Raw genomic sequence first — 10,384 nt, 5'->3', positions numbered from 1 at the left:
GCACTTGTGGTTAACTACAGACCCAGAAATTTAGGAGTAAGTGCCAACAAGAGACAAGGCCTTGATCAAATTCCACGCGGACTGTAGTCTGGGAACCTACCTGAATCTTTCTGCGCACCAATCCCTTTGCAAGCCCCGAGGCCGCTCAGCGTTGGATCTAAAGCACAAGACCCTGCCTACTGGCGCCTTTTCTTTTTCCCCAGGTCAGCGCAGGGTTACTCAGTGCCACCACTGGGGCAATGGCAGCTAAGAAGCTGCGGAGTGGAGCCAAGCGGCAGACGAGAGTCCAGCACTCGGGGATCCCCGAGCCGGGCGCAGCCCGCGCCAGTACCGCCCCACCCCCCGCTGGCGCCCGACCGCGCCCAGCGGCAGCTCCTACGGAGCGCGCCGCCAGTGGGGCCGCGGGAACCGCAGAGCGCGCGTGGGCGTGGCGCCCGTGAGCTCCGGAGAGGACTGAGCGATCGGGGAAGAGATTTCCCCCATCTCTGCCCTGCCACCGGGATCGCCGCTTTCCACCGTGGGGCGGGGCCCGGACTGGGGGCGGGGCGCCGGGCGGGCGCGGCGCTATTTCCAGCCTTGCCGGAGGCTTCGCTCGCACTTCGCTGGGAGCCTTCCCGGCGCGTGAGCCGGATTCGGTGGCACCGCGGGGAAGAGACAGGACCGGGCGGTGGCGGCAGAGACAGGGGGACGCACTCGGTGCAGAGGACCCAATAGGAGCACGCCGCCGCAACCTCTCCCGCGCGCTCCGGGAGAGGAAAACCAGCCTGGCCCAAACTGGGGCGGAGATCGTTCTTGCTTCTCAAGAATCCGGGAGGAAGATTCTCCGGCCGCCAAGACCCGCGCCGGACCAGAGAAACCCGTGGCCTGGAGAGCACCGGCTGTGCCAGGTAAGTGGCTGCGCCCTACACCACCCCGGTTCCCTCTCTATGCTGACAGTTCACCCGAAGGGATGTCCCTGGAAATCGCAGGGTGAAGCCGGGACTGTTCTGTGCGCAAACCCCGCCACTAGACATGGTTCAGAGTCCCAAGCTGCAGGTGATGGTGGGGCGTGCAGTGCTTGGGTCTGGCGGTACTTTGGGGACCAGCCCCCCATGAGTGGGAACTTTAATTAGACTTTGGATCTTGGTTTTCTCCGCGCCTGGGAACTGCCTCTCTTTCTCCTAGGACTCTCCCCGGGGACCCTTCGCTCCTCCTCCTAGCCCTGGATGCTGGGTGCGTGTAAGCCGCTTTGGGCGCTGAGCGGCGAGTGCCCGAGGGCCGGGCTGGAGCGTCCAGAGCACCGAGGCTTTGGCGTGCGCTTGGAACTGGGACTTAAAAGGCCAGTTGGGGCGCACAGGGCGAAAGGGGAAGTTACTAGCGACCTTGGCTCCCTACCAGGAGGCGTAAGGTGTCCCCGCGCTCCATCGTGCGCATCTCCACCCCTCAACTCTCTAGGGCCCCGGCCTGTTTTGTGCTCCCGGCGAGTGTGCGTGCGTCAGCGATCGCAGGGAGGTGTGTGCATGCGTGTGTCCCCGAGTGCGGGGAGTCGGAGCCTCCGGCGGCTGGGAGTAGGGGACGGTGAGATGATCCGCTTTGCGGCGGGACCGAGCCCAGCTCTAGCGGCAGTTGCAACTTCAGCTGCTGCGTGGGGCCGTTTTTCTCGTACTCTGGCCTGGCCAGGAGAAGATGCGTTCTCTGGTTTGGGCAGGGTCAGAGGTGGCGCTTGGGCATCAGGTGACCTCTCTATTTCCCGCGCAGTACTCCAAACCCTAACTTTAGTTGTATATCTTGTTTCTGAGCCCTAAGGCCCTCACCTGGAGCTGTAACAGTCGGGGAACTGTGCCCTGGATTTCGGGCATACTGGTCGGATCTTGGAACAGTCTGTCCTGCAGCCATTTCGGCATCACGGGAGATGCATCTCTGAGCCGCCTCCCAGCAGGACCCTAAGCGTGATTGGCTCTAAGGAGAACGGGCTTCTGGGGCTCTCTGTATCTATGGATGTAGCCAGGCAGCAGGCCAAGTGGGAGACTCAGTTGGGGGCAAGGACAGATGGTAGGGGTGGGTAAAGGGGTAAATAAAAGGCAGGTTAACTCTTTCCCCACCTTCCTCCACACTCACAGGCATGAGCTTCTGCCACCAAGCCCACTTTCTTTGGGTTCACTTTGACCCTTTACTGGTGGGTAGGAGGCCTTGTCTTAAGTCCCACCATAGTGCAGAACAACCTTTGACCTGTAGAAGTCTCCAACACCACAGCGTCCCCGATCCTGTTCCTGTCCCAGAAGCGGTGTTGGAAAGAATGAGGGAGGGAGGGAAGGTGGCTCTCATAGAAGAGCTGTGTATTCTTTTTAGCCAGGGTCTCACTGTGTGGCCCAAGCTGGCCTGGAACTCATGACCTCAACCCGTGGAAAACAGGATTACAGGTGCGCACCACCTCGCCATTCTCTCTTAATCCAGCCATCCTACTACCTACAGGCAGACGATTGGGGAGGCCTCTTGAGAAGAGTGGAAACGTTCTGGTGGCTTCGGCAGCTTGGCCGCCTCCAAGAAGTGACACACAGCAGAGGTGCCATTCAGACCCTGAAAAGACTGAATCAAAACGGGTTGATCAATAACTCAATCACATTTGAACGCAGAAAACCTCAAAGTCTGACCCTATCCCATCGTTTGGCGGAGTCACTTGGGACACATGAATGGTACAACTTATTTATTTATTTACCCAGAGTCAGACTTTGTGGGAGTGAATTATGGTCCCTGGCTATTGATTTTTTTTCTTTTCTTTTTTTAAGACCCCAAATTTAAAAAGTCAAGGCTTTCTCAAAGCAAGGTCAAGGATTAATTATTTATAGAAAGACATCAATCAGCCAGGGATGGGGGGTGTGCTCATTTATAAATTCCCTGAGTGAGCAAAATGAAATCTATTTTTCTCTGGCTCCAGCCAGGAGAGAAGAGCTGGCTTGTTTGACCCAGGATGTTTTCTGTTTGAGATGCCTTTTCTGTCTCGTAGCTGGAATTTCACTTGGGAAATTTTATGTATATTTTCTGTGTTTCCATAATGAACATTTACTGATTACAGAGTACCAAGGGAATTTCATTTTTTAAACATTTATTCAAATCTCTGTTTATGTAAGCTAATAAGTCTGGGAAAGTTCAGTTAACTATCCCTCCACCCCCTGAGTCCCATGGTTGTTAGGCAAGTATGCTTGGCAGGTTCATCTCAGAATTTACCTTCCATTCACTTATAAGGAGCGGGCATCAGATGTATATGATTGGAAATACAAGGCTGGTTGCCTCCCTGTACTTGACTTGAGTTTGCTCCAGCCACTGCTCTTTGTGGTTTTGCTGACAGAAGTGAGGTTGCGCTCAGAGCTGTGATTGCCGTTTTGTTGGGGTGTGTGATGGGAGAAGGCCACTGTGGCCCCTGGAGCGCTGATGGGGGCAGACAGAGAAGGGGTGGCCACCGTCTGACTTTCCTGCCTCTTGCCTTCCACTCACCTGGAGTCCGATACCCATTTTAGTGCCCACGTATTCCCACCTCTCTGGTTTGCCCATGCGCTGCAGCTACAACAGAACAAATTATAGCCAGTAAACATAGGGAACAATTGCCCTGCCTCTGTGCTAATCAGAAGGTAATGAGTCTCCTAAAAGGAGGGTTATATAACGCTGGCCGGAGGAGGTCAAGATGGCTCTGCAGAGGGAAGGGCCAAAAATAAAACAGATGAGCAAAGGTGTTGCCTGTATGCATACGTGGCCTCAGTATCAGGATGTTTGCTGGAGGTGGGCAGCTTCCGTGTGACATTGTGGTGACCAGAGGATCCTGGGTGCTTGCTTTGCCCTTGGAGCCGATTCTAGATGTGTCTGGCTTGAGACTGTCAAGAAAAAGCTGCCCCCAGATAGAGGAGATTCACTGGCTCAGGTAACCTGGGGACAGCTGCCTGAGCTCAGGTGGCAGATGATGCTGGAGACGTCAGCTCTTTTCTTATTGGCTGAAGGGTAAGTGACCCTCCGGTCAGTAAATCACTGTGGCAGGGGATGCGACTTACAAATCGGTAGTGTAAAGAAGCTGTGACCTTTACCCTCTGCAAAACTACCTGTCATTTGCGATCTCATGTTGTAGACAGACTCGACAGGACTCGATCGTGGGTGGTTAGGAATTCAGAAGAGCACTTAATGCTGTTGGGGAAACTGGGGAAGGCTGTGTGGCAGTAGAGAGCCCTGGGCCTACCCTCAGAACTACCTTTCAGAAAATCACAGAGTACCAGAATCCAGGCGGGGGGACTGGGGGTGTCAACACAGCTGCCTTCCCAGGCTGCCAGGCTGGGGCATACATTCTTATTTTCTGCCTAGAAGACCCTACTTCTAGGGAGATGGTGCTGGGTGGGTGGGTGGGAGTGTCTGCTGACAATGAGGGTATGGTATCCGTCTCCTGCCAAACCAGGCTCATTCTGGTGAATGACATCTATTTGAACTAAACTACGATTGTCATCATAGAAATGTGAAGTCAAATGACTCTTGTCTCACACTCCCAGGGCTGGCCCGCTTGTCTGTCTCCTTCATTCAGCCACCAGTGAGTGTCGACTGAGTATGTATTAGATGTCTGTCACTGTGCCAGGCCCTGAAGACAAGGTGAGGAAAAGGGGTGCAGTCCCTGCCCTTGTGGGACAGAGACTTCTCTGTCATTCATCGCTCCAGTCTATGCCAGGCAAAGGTATAAGTCTAGACTTGAGAAAGACCAGACTGCATTGGACCCCGTGTGTGCTAAACAAGTGCTCTACCACTGAGTTGTAACCCTGAGTGAGTTTGTTATGAGCCATATGAGAGAGAGAGAGAGAGAGAGAGAGAGAGAGAGAGAGAGAGAGAGAGAGAGCGAGCGCAGCTGTCTTAGATTGAGGGCCTGGAGGTGGGGAGGGGGGTGAGGAAATAAATGCTTCACCTGCTGAGATGGTTGGTATGTTCCAGGTGAGTTGGAAGGGATGCCAGAGGAAAGAGACGAGTAGGCATAGCCAGTAGCCTGCACAAGGTTCCCTGCTGAAGGGACATAGGAGGACGCTCTGGCCACCAGCTATGAGAAGACCTCTGCTGCCACTGGCAAAATGAAGGAGAGGGCCAGCGGTGGCTGGAGCCCTGGCAGTGTGGTGCCTTCAAGGCCAAGTGTGTTAGGAGTTGGGACTTCTTTCGCCCAACTGCTGTGGGTTGGGGAGGCCTGTGAGGAGGGAGCTACAGTGAGCCTGCAGGGTCAGAGCCACAGCTTCAGAGGAATTGGTCTGGGAGGGGACATGGTGAGATTGTTGAGATGAGGCCTGTAGGACACTAGAGAGAGAACCCTTGGTTCACTGACTGTGATCCCCTGGGATCCTGAGCTCGGGTCCATTCCAGGACTGGGTGGTTGATGGCTGGTATGCCACCAGGTCTCTTCAATACTCCCCCAGCCCACGTCCTTCCCACCATACTGGTCAGTTAGGCTCTCTGCTGCTGTGATAAACCACCAAGACCCATAGCCAGGTGGTTGGGGTGCACACGTTTAGTCCCAGCACTTGAGAGGCAGAGATAAGTGGGTCTCTGTGAATTTGAAGCCAGCCTGGTCTATAGAGTGAGTTCCAGGACAGCCAGGGCTACACAGAGAAACCCTGTCTCAAAAAAACAGAACCAAAAACAAATAAACAAGTAAACAAAAAACCCCACCAAGACTAAATAAAAACAGCTAGGCGAGGAAACGGTTGATTTCAGCATATGTATTCATGTCATAGCCCACCATGGAGAGAAGTCAGGGCAGGAGCTCAAGCAGGAATCTGGAGGCAGGAACTGAAGCAAAGGCCGTGGAAGACCCCTGCTTACTGACTTGTCCTCCTGGCTCAGGGTCAGGTACATTTCTTATACCTCCTAAGACCACCTGCCCCTAGACCCTCCCATGTCAGTCGTTAATATAGAAAATGCCCCTGCGGACATGCGCATAGGCCAGTTTAGTGGGGGCATCTTCTCAACTGAGGCTTCTTCTTCCCAAATGGCTTTAGCTTCTGTCAAGTTGACAAGAAACAAAACAAATAAACACAGTAGTCAAAGCCTGAGTGCTTTCACCACCTTGTTCTCTGTGGTGATAAAAAGCCATAACACATAGTAGGCCCTTAATGAGTGACAGCCTTGTCTGGGTTCTGGGTAAGGACCTCAGGGATAGCTGATTTGTAACTGACACCTCTCTGCTGAGCTAGACTCACTGGGGAGCTGCCTTCCCCCAGGGGAATGGTGCAAGGCTTCTGCCACCAGCCGGCTTTATCCTGTGTGCTGGCCACTTGCTGGGCTCTGATGCCCACCTTCTTCTGAAGTTAGTCACCCCCAGCCTGCTGCCCTTGCCTGTGTTTACATCACTTAGCTTCCTAGTCCCCCCAGTCGTTTCTCCACCTGTCATGTGGTTGATCTAACCTGACAGTTGGCTGGCATCTGCCCCAGAAAGAACTCTTCTTCATGTCCCTGTCTTCTTTCCCTCCTACCACACGGTACCAACCGCTATCCCGTTGAGAGGTTCTGCCCAAGGCTCAGAGCTCCCCCATTCCCTCTGATGTCTGCATTTCCTCAGGCTGTCTGCAACTCAGGGACCTGGCTTCCCCACAGATAGCATCCCTGTCCCCCAGGCTCCGTCATCATCTTCCAGAGCTGGAGTGGGGGAGAGTAGGCCTGTGAGTCACCCTACTTCCTGGTGTACCCATGCTGCTGGCTTCGGGCCCTGAGCTGAGCCGCTGCCGAGCTGCAGGCAACAGCCCAGGTCGCTGTCACCTTGTCCTCACTCTGCCTGGGCCAGAGCCAGCTGTTTCCAAGCTTGGCCAGCCTTGGGGATGAGAGCGATGGCGGACAAGGAGAGGTTCTAGGTGGTACAGTTTTATGCTTGTAGCCCTTGGTCCATCTGAGGCTCTCTGCCTGAGGGCAGACTGTTCTTCCATACTCTCTCTGGTAGCAAGTCCCCCGTGGCTGTCTGCAGCTTGCCCAGACTTTCTGTTCAGGCTGGACTGGCCTTCTTCTGTTGTAACTACTAGCTATCCATAGACCACTGGATGTGCCCAGATACCCATCAGTGTGGAGGTGACACAGCAGAGCCTCTCTGAGAATACTCTCTACCCCAGGCACAGATTGACTCATGCCTTACAGACAAGTCATACCCATCTTTGAAGCTGTCTCTTTTGGGGGAGCGGGGGCTGACTCATTTGTCTGGACAAGATTCGTCTGCCCAGTCTTGTGAGTACTGAGGTCTTCCTTTAGCCTTGTTGGGGGACAGGGTGTGCCTCCTGTATGACAGTAGAGTAACGGAAGGAGGCAGTACTTGAAGGGAGCCTCCCAGCATCCAGTAAATACTGACCAAGGTCCTTTTTCGTGTGGGGCTTCATAACTAGCCTTGGGGAAGCTGGGCCAACGTTCTCAGACCACAGAGCTGGTAAGAATGTTGTTCTTTTCTGCTGTGTCAGCCATGCAGAGCTAGGCGTGGAGTAACCACAAGTGATTACTGGCTGTCAGGCCCGGAGCCCTAAGCTTTCAGTCTGTCTATACTAATGGAGTCAGTGTGTGGTACAGTATGTCTACACTAGCTGAGCTCATGTCGAATACATATGGTCTGTCTCCACTGGCTGAATTAGTGTTTGATATAGACTGTCTGTCTATCTTGTGGAGCCAGTGTGTGGTACATGTGGTCTGCAAACCCTAGTTGAGCATTGGGAGTTAGTACTGAACCTTCCATTTAGTCTGTGTCTTATTCTCTAGGGCCTTTGAACATGGTTCAGAGAGCTCACACTCTCTAGCTTCTAGGCTCTGCCCAGGCCCAGACTTCCCTTCAGACTGCAGCCTGACCTGTCAGCCTTTGTCTCCCAGGTCTTGGGTGGTAACCCATATGGGCAGTCCAATCTGTCTACACTGTTGGAAACCAGTACCTGTAGCAGGTAGTCTTTGCACAGGTTGATCCAGTATATATATATATATAGCAGGTACTCTGTCTATACTGGTTGAGTCTCCAGTTGAGGGTTTATCTATTTACACTGGGTGAGCCCAGCTCACTATGAAGTCAGTGGCTGCATCACTGGAGCCTTTCAAAGCTGTTTGAGCCAGTGTTCGAAGCAGACACTCACAACCCTGCTTGAGTTTGATATTCAATCCAGGTAGATTGCTGTACTGCTTGAGACAATGAGGAAATGGTCGGCCTCAGGCTTGCTGGAACCAGTGTTCTGGGTGTCTCTGGACACATCTGCCCACTGCTAGATGGTTCTCTGTTTTCTGAGAATATTTCCCTACCTTTCCTCCCATACACATCTGGGTCCCATGTGGATTCCATTGCCTAGTGACAGTCCCCATGGTCTTCCCCTGTCCATAAATCCTTTCAGCAGAGGCTGTCTGCTGTCCATGCTGATGCCACCTCTGCTGTCCCTCGTGGTGGTCACTTATACGCATTTATCTTCAGAAAGTCATTTAGCGTGGATTGCCGCCTTAGTGTGCATAGTAAATTGAGTTTCTCCTGCTTGGGTCTGTGCTGCTGTTTTCTGCTTAGATTTGGGGCCTCATGAGGTTTGGCTTCATCTGCAAATCTAATTTCATGACCATTCATCCTGTGAAAGCACCGTCTATGCCTATTATTTAACTCTTCTCCATTTCCTCTTCCATGAATTAAAATGTCAACCGACAGCCATGGCAACCACATACAACCTTCACTCCACGCCAGGGGGCCACCTCTGGGCTGTAACTGAAGCTGGTACCCAGAGTCAAACTGTCTGGTTTGAATCTCAGCTCTGTCCTTTAGTCATTGTGGGCTAGGACTTGGTTTCTTCATCTATAAAATGACATTAATGATAGACTCCACCTCCTAAAGTGGCTACATTTAGTAGCTTTTGGAAAATGACAGGACAGCAGCTGATATTATTCTTATATTGTTCTTGTGTTTGGTCTCTTAGCCTAACACCTTGGTCAGGGATATAAGCTGATAGTATGAAAAAGATGTGAGGCTCTGCCAGCGTCACCTTAGGTCTTTCTTTTAAAGGAATTATTTGGGGTGTGTGTATGTGTGAAAGTGTGTGTGAGAATGTGTGTGCATGTGTGAGGTTCTGCCAGCGTCACCTTAGGTCTTTCTTTTAAAGGAATTATTTGGTGTGTGTGTGTGTGTGTGTGTGTGTGTGTGTGCATGCGTGTGAATGTGTGTGCATGTGTTGCATTTATGCATGCATGTGCGTGTGTGAGAACGTGTGTGTGCATGTGAAAGTGTATGTGCATATATGCATGTATGTGAATGTGTGTATGCATATGTGCGTGTTATGTGTGTATAAGAATGTGTGTGCATATGTACATGCACATGAAAGTGTGTGTTCATGCAGTGTGTGTGTGTGTGTGTGTGAAGTATACTGTGTGTGTAGATGCCCAAGGAAACCAAAAGGGCATCAGGTTCCCCGGGCTGCCATTATAGGCAGTTGTGAGCTGCCTCTGTGGGTGCTGGGAATCGAATCTAGATCCTCTGGAAGATCACCAAGCACTCTTAACTACTGAGCCGTCTCTCCATCCCCAATTACTTTTTAAAAAGTTAAAAAAATTAAAAAATTTAAAAATTAAAATTAAAAAACAATCACAGTTTCCTAGTGATGTGTTTTATAACTGCATTTTAAAGTCCTTTGTTCTAATTACAGCAAGCAAACACAAAACTAAGTGGGTCATGAGTTAGCAACACAGTGACTGTCCGTGAGCTGGGTGGGCCTTGTGTTCCCAGCACCAGAGCAGGAATCAATGTGGCTAACATACACCTCAGAGTTCCCTCTTGGACTATTCTAGTCACTTCCCCTACAGCACATGGCACGGGTTTGTCTTCCTTGCTTTTAAACTTGGTAATGTAGAGTTATAGCTGGTGTATGGGCATGACTGGGTCAGCATCGTGCTTCAGAGATTCATCTGCATTGGGAGTCATTGTCTTTCCATTCTAGATATTCTCTAGGGCCCCCACCATGGTTTGCAGAGTGTCCGTCAGAGGCCTGCCTGCGGAAGGCTTTGTTCCTAAGGTGGTTTAATTGGAAGGTATTATAAACCAGTAAGAGATGGGGTATTATGGGAGATCTCTGGGATCACATGCCCAGAAAGGGGTTCTGGGATATACTGGTCATCTCTGTCTTGCTGCTGCTTGGCTCCGTGCTTCTTGGTGTACTGCGTTAACATTTGGCACCTTCACCAGAATCCCAAAGCAGGGGGACTGACTGATCATGAACCAGAAACTCCAGAGCCCTGAGCTAAAACCTCTATTTCTATTTACAAATCGATCGCCTTGTTTGTTTTGTTATGGCAAAACAAGGAGCTGGCTGGTACCATTCCATTGTGCGGACATGTTCCTTTATTTACATGTTCTCCTGTTGATTGACATTTAGGTTGTTCAGATATTTTGACCATTACAAAACACATTGGA

At 51.6% G+C, this 10,384-nt stretch overlaps 1 protein-coding gene across 1 annotated transcript in view; it reads left to right on the top strand.

Annotated features, from left to right (window-relative positions):
* The first annotated feature begins 574 nt into the window (after positions 1–574).
* The window catches only part of Chst8 (carbohydrate sulfotransferase 8), a 136,311-nt gene continuing 126,501 nt past the window's right edge, over positions 575–10,384 (top strand). Inside the window, exon 1 of the mRNA XM_034513732.2 lies at positions 575–887. The gene's annotated coding sequence lies outside the window, so the exon portion shown is untranslated. The remainder of the gene's footprint in view (positions 888–10,384) is intronic.

This window comes from Arvicanthis niloticus, chromosome 1 (assembly GCF_011762505.2).
Source record: "Arvicanthis niloticus isolate mArvNil1 chromosome 1, mArvNil1.pat.X, whole genome shotgun sequence".
In the NCBI taxonomy this organism is placed as follows: Eukaryota; Metazoa; Chordata; class Mammalia; order Rodentia; family Muridae; genus Arvicanthis; species Arvicanthis niloticus.
The sequence above is the reverse complement of the archived record's forward strand: the minus strand, read 5'-3'. Positions and strand labels throughout refer to the sequence as shown.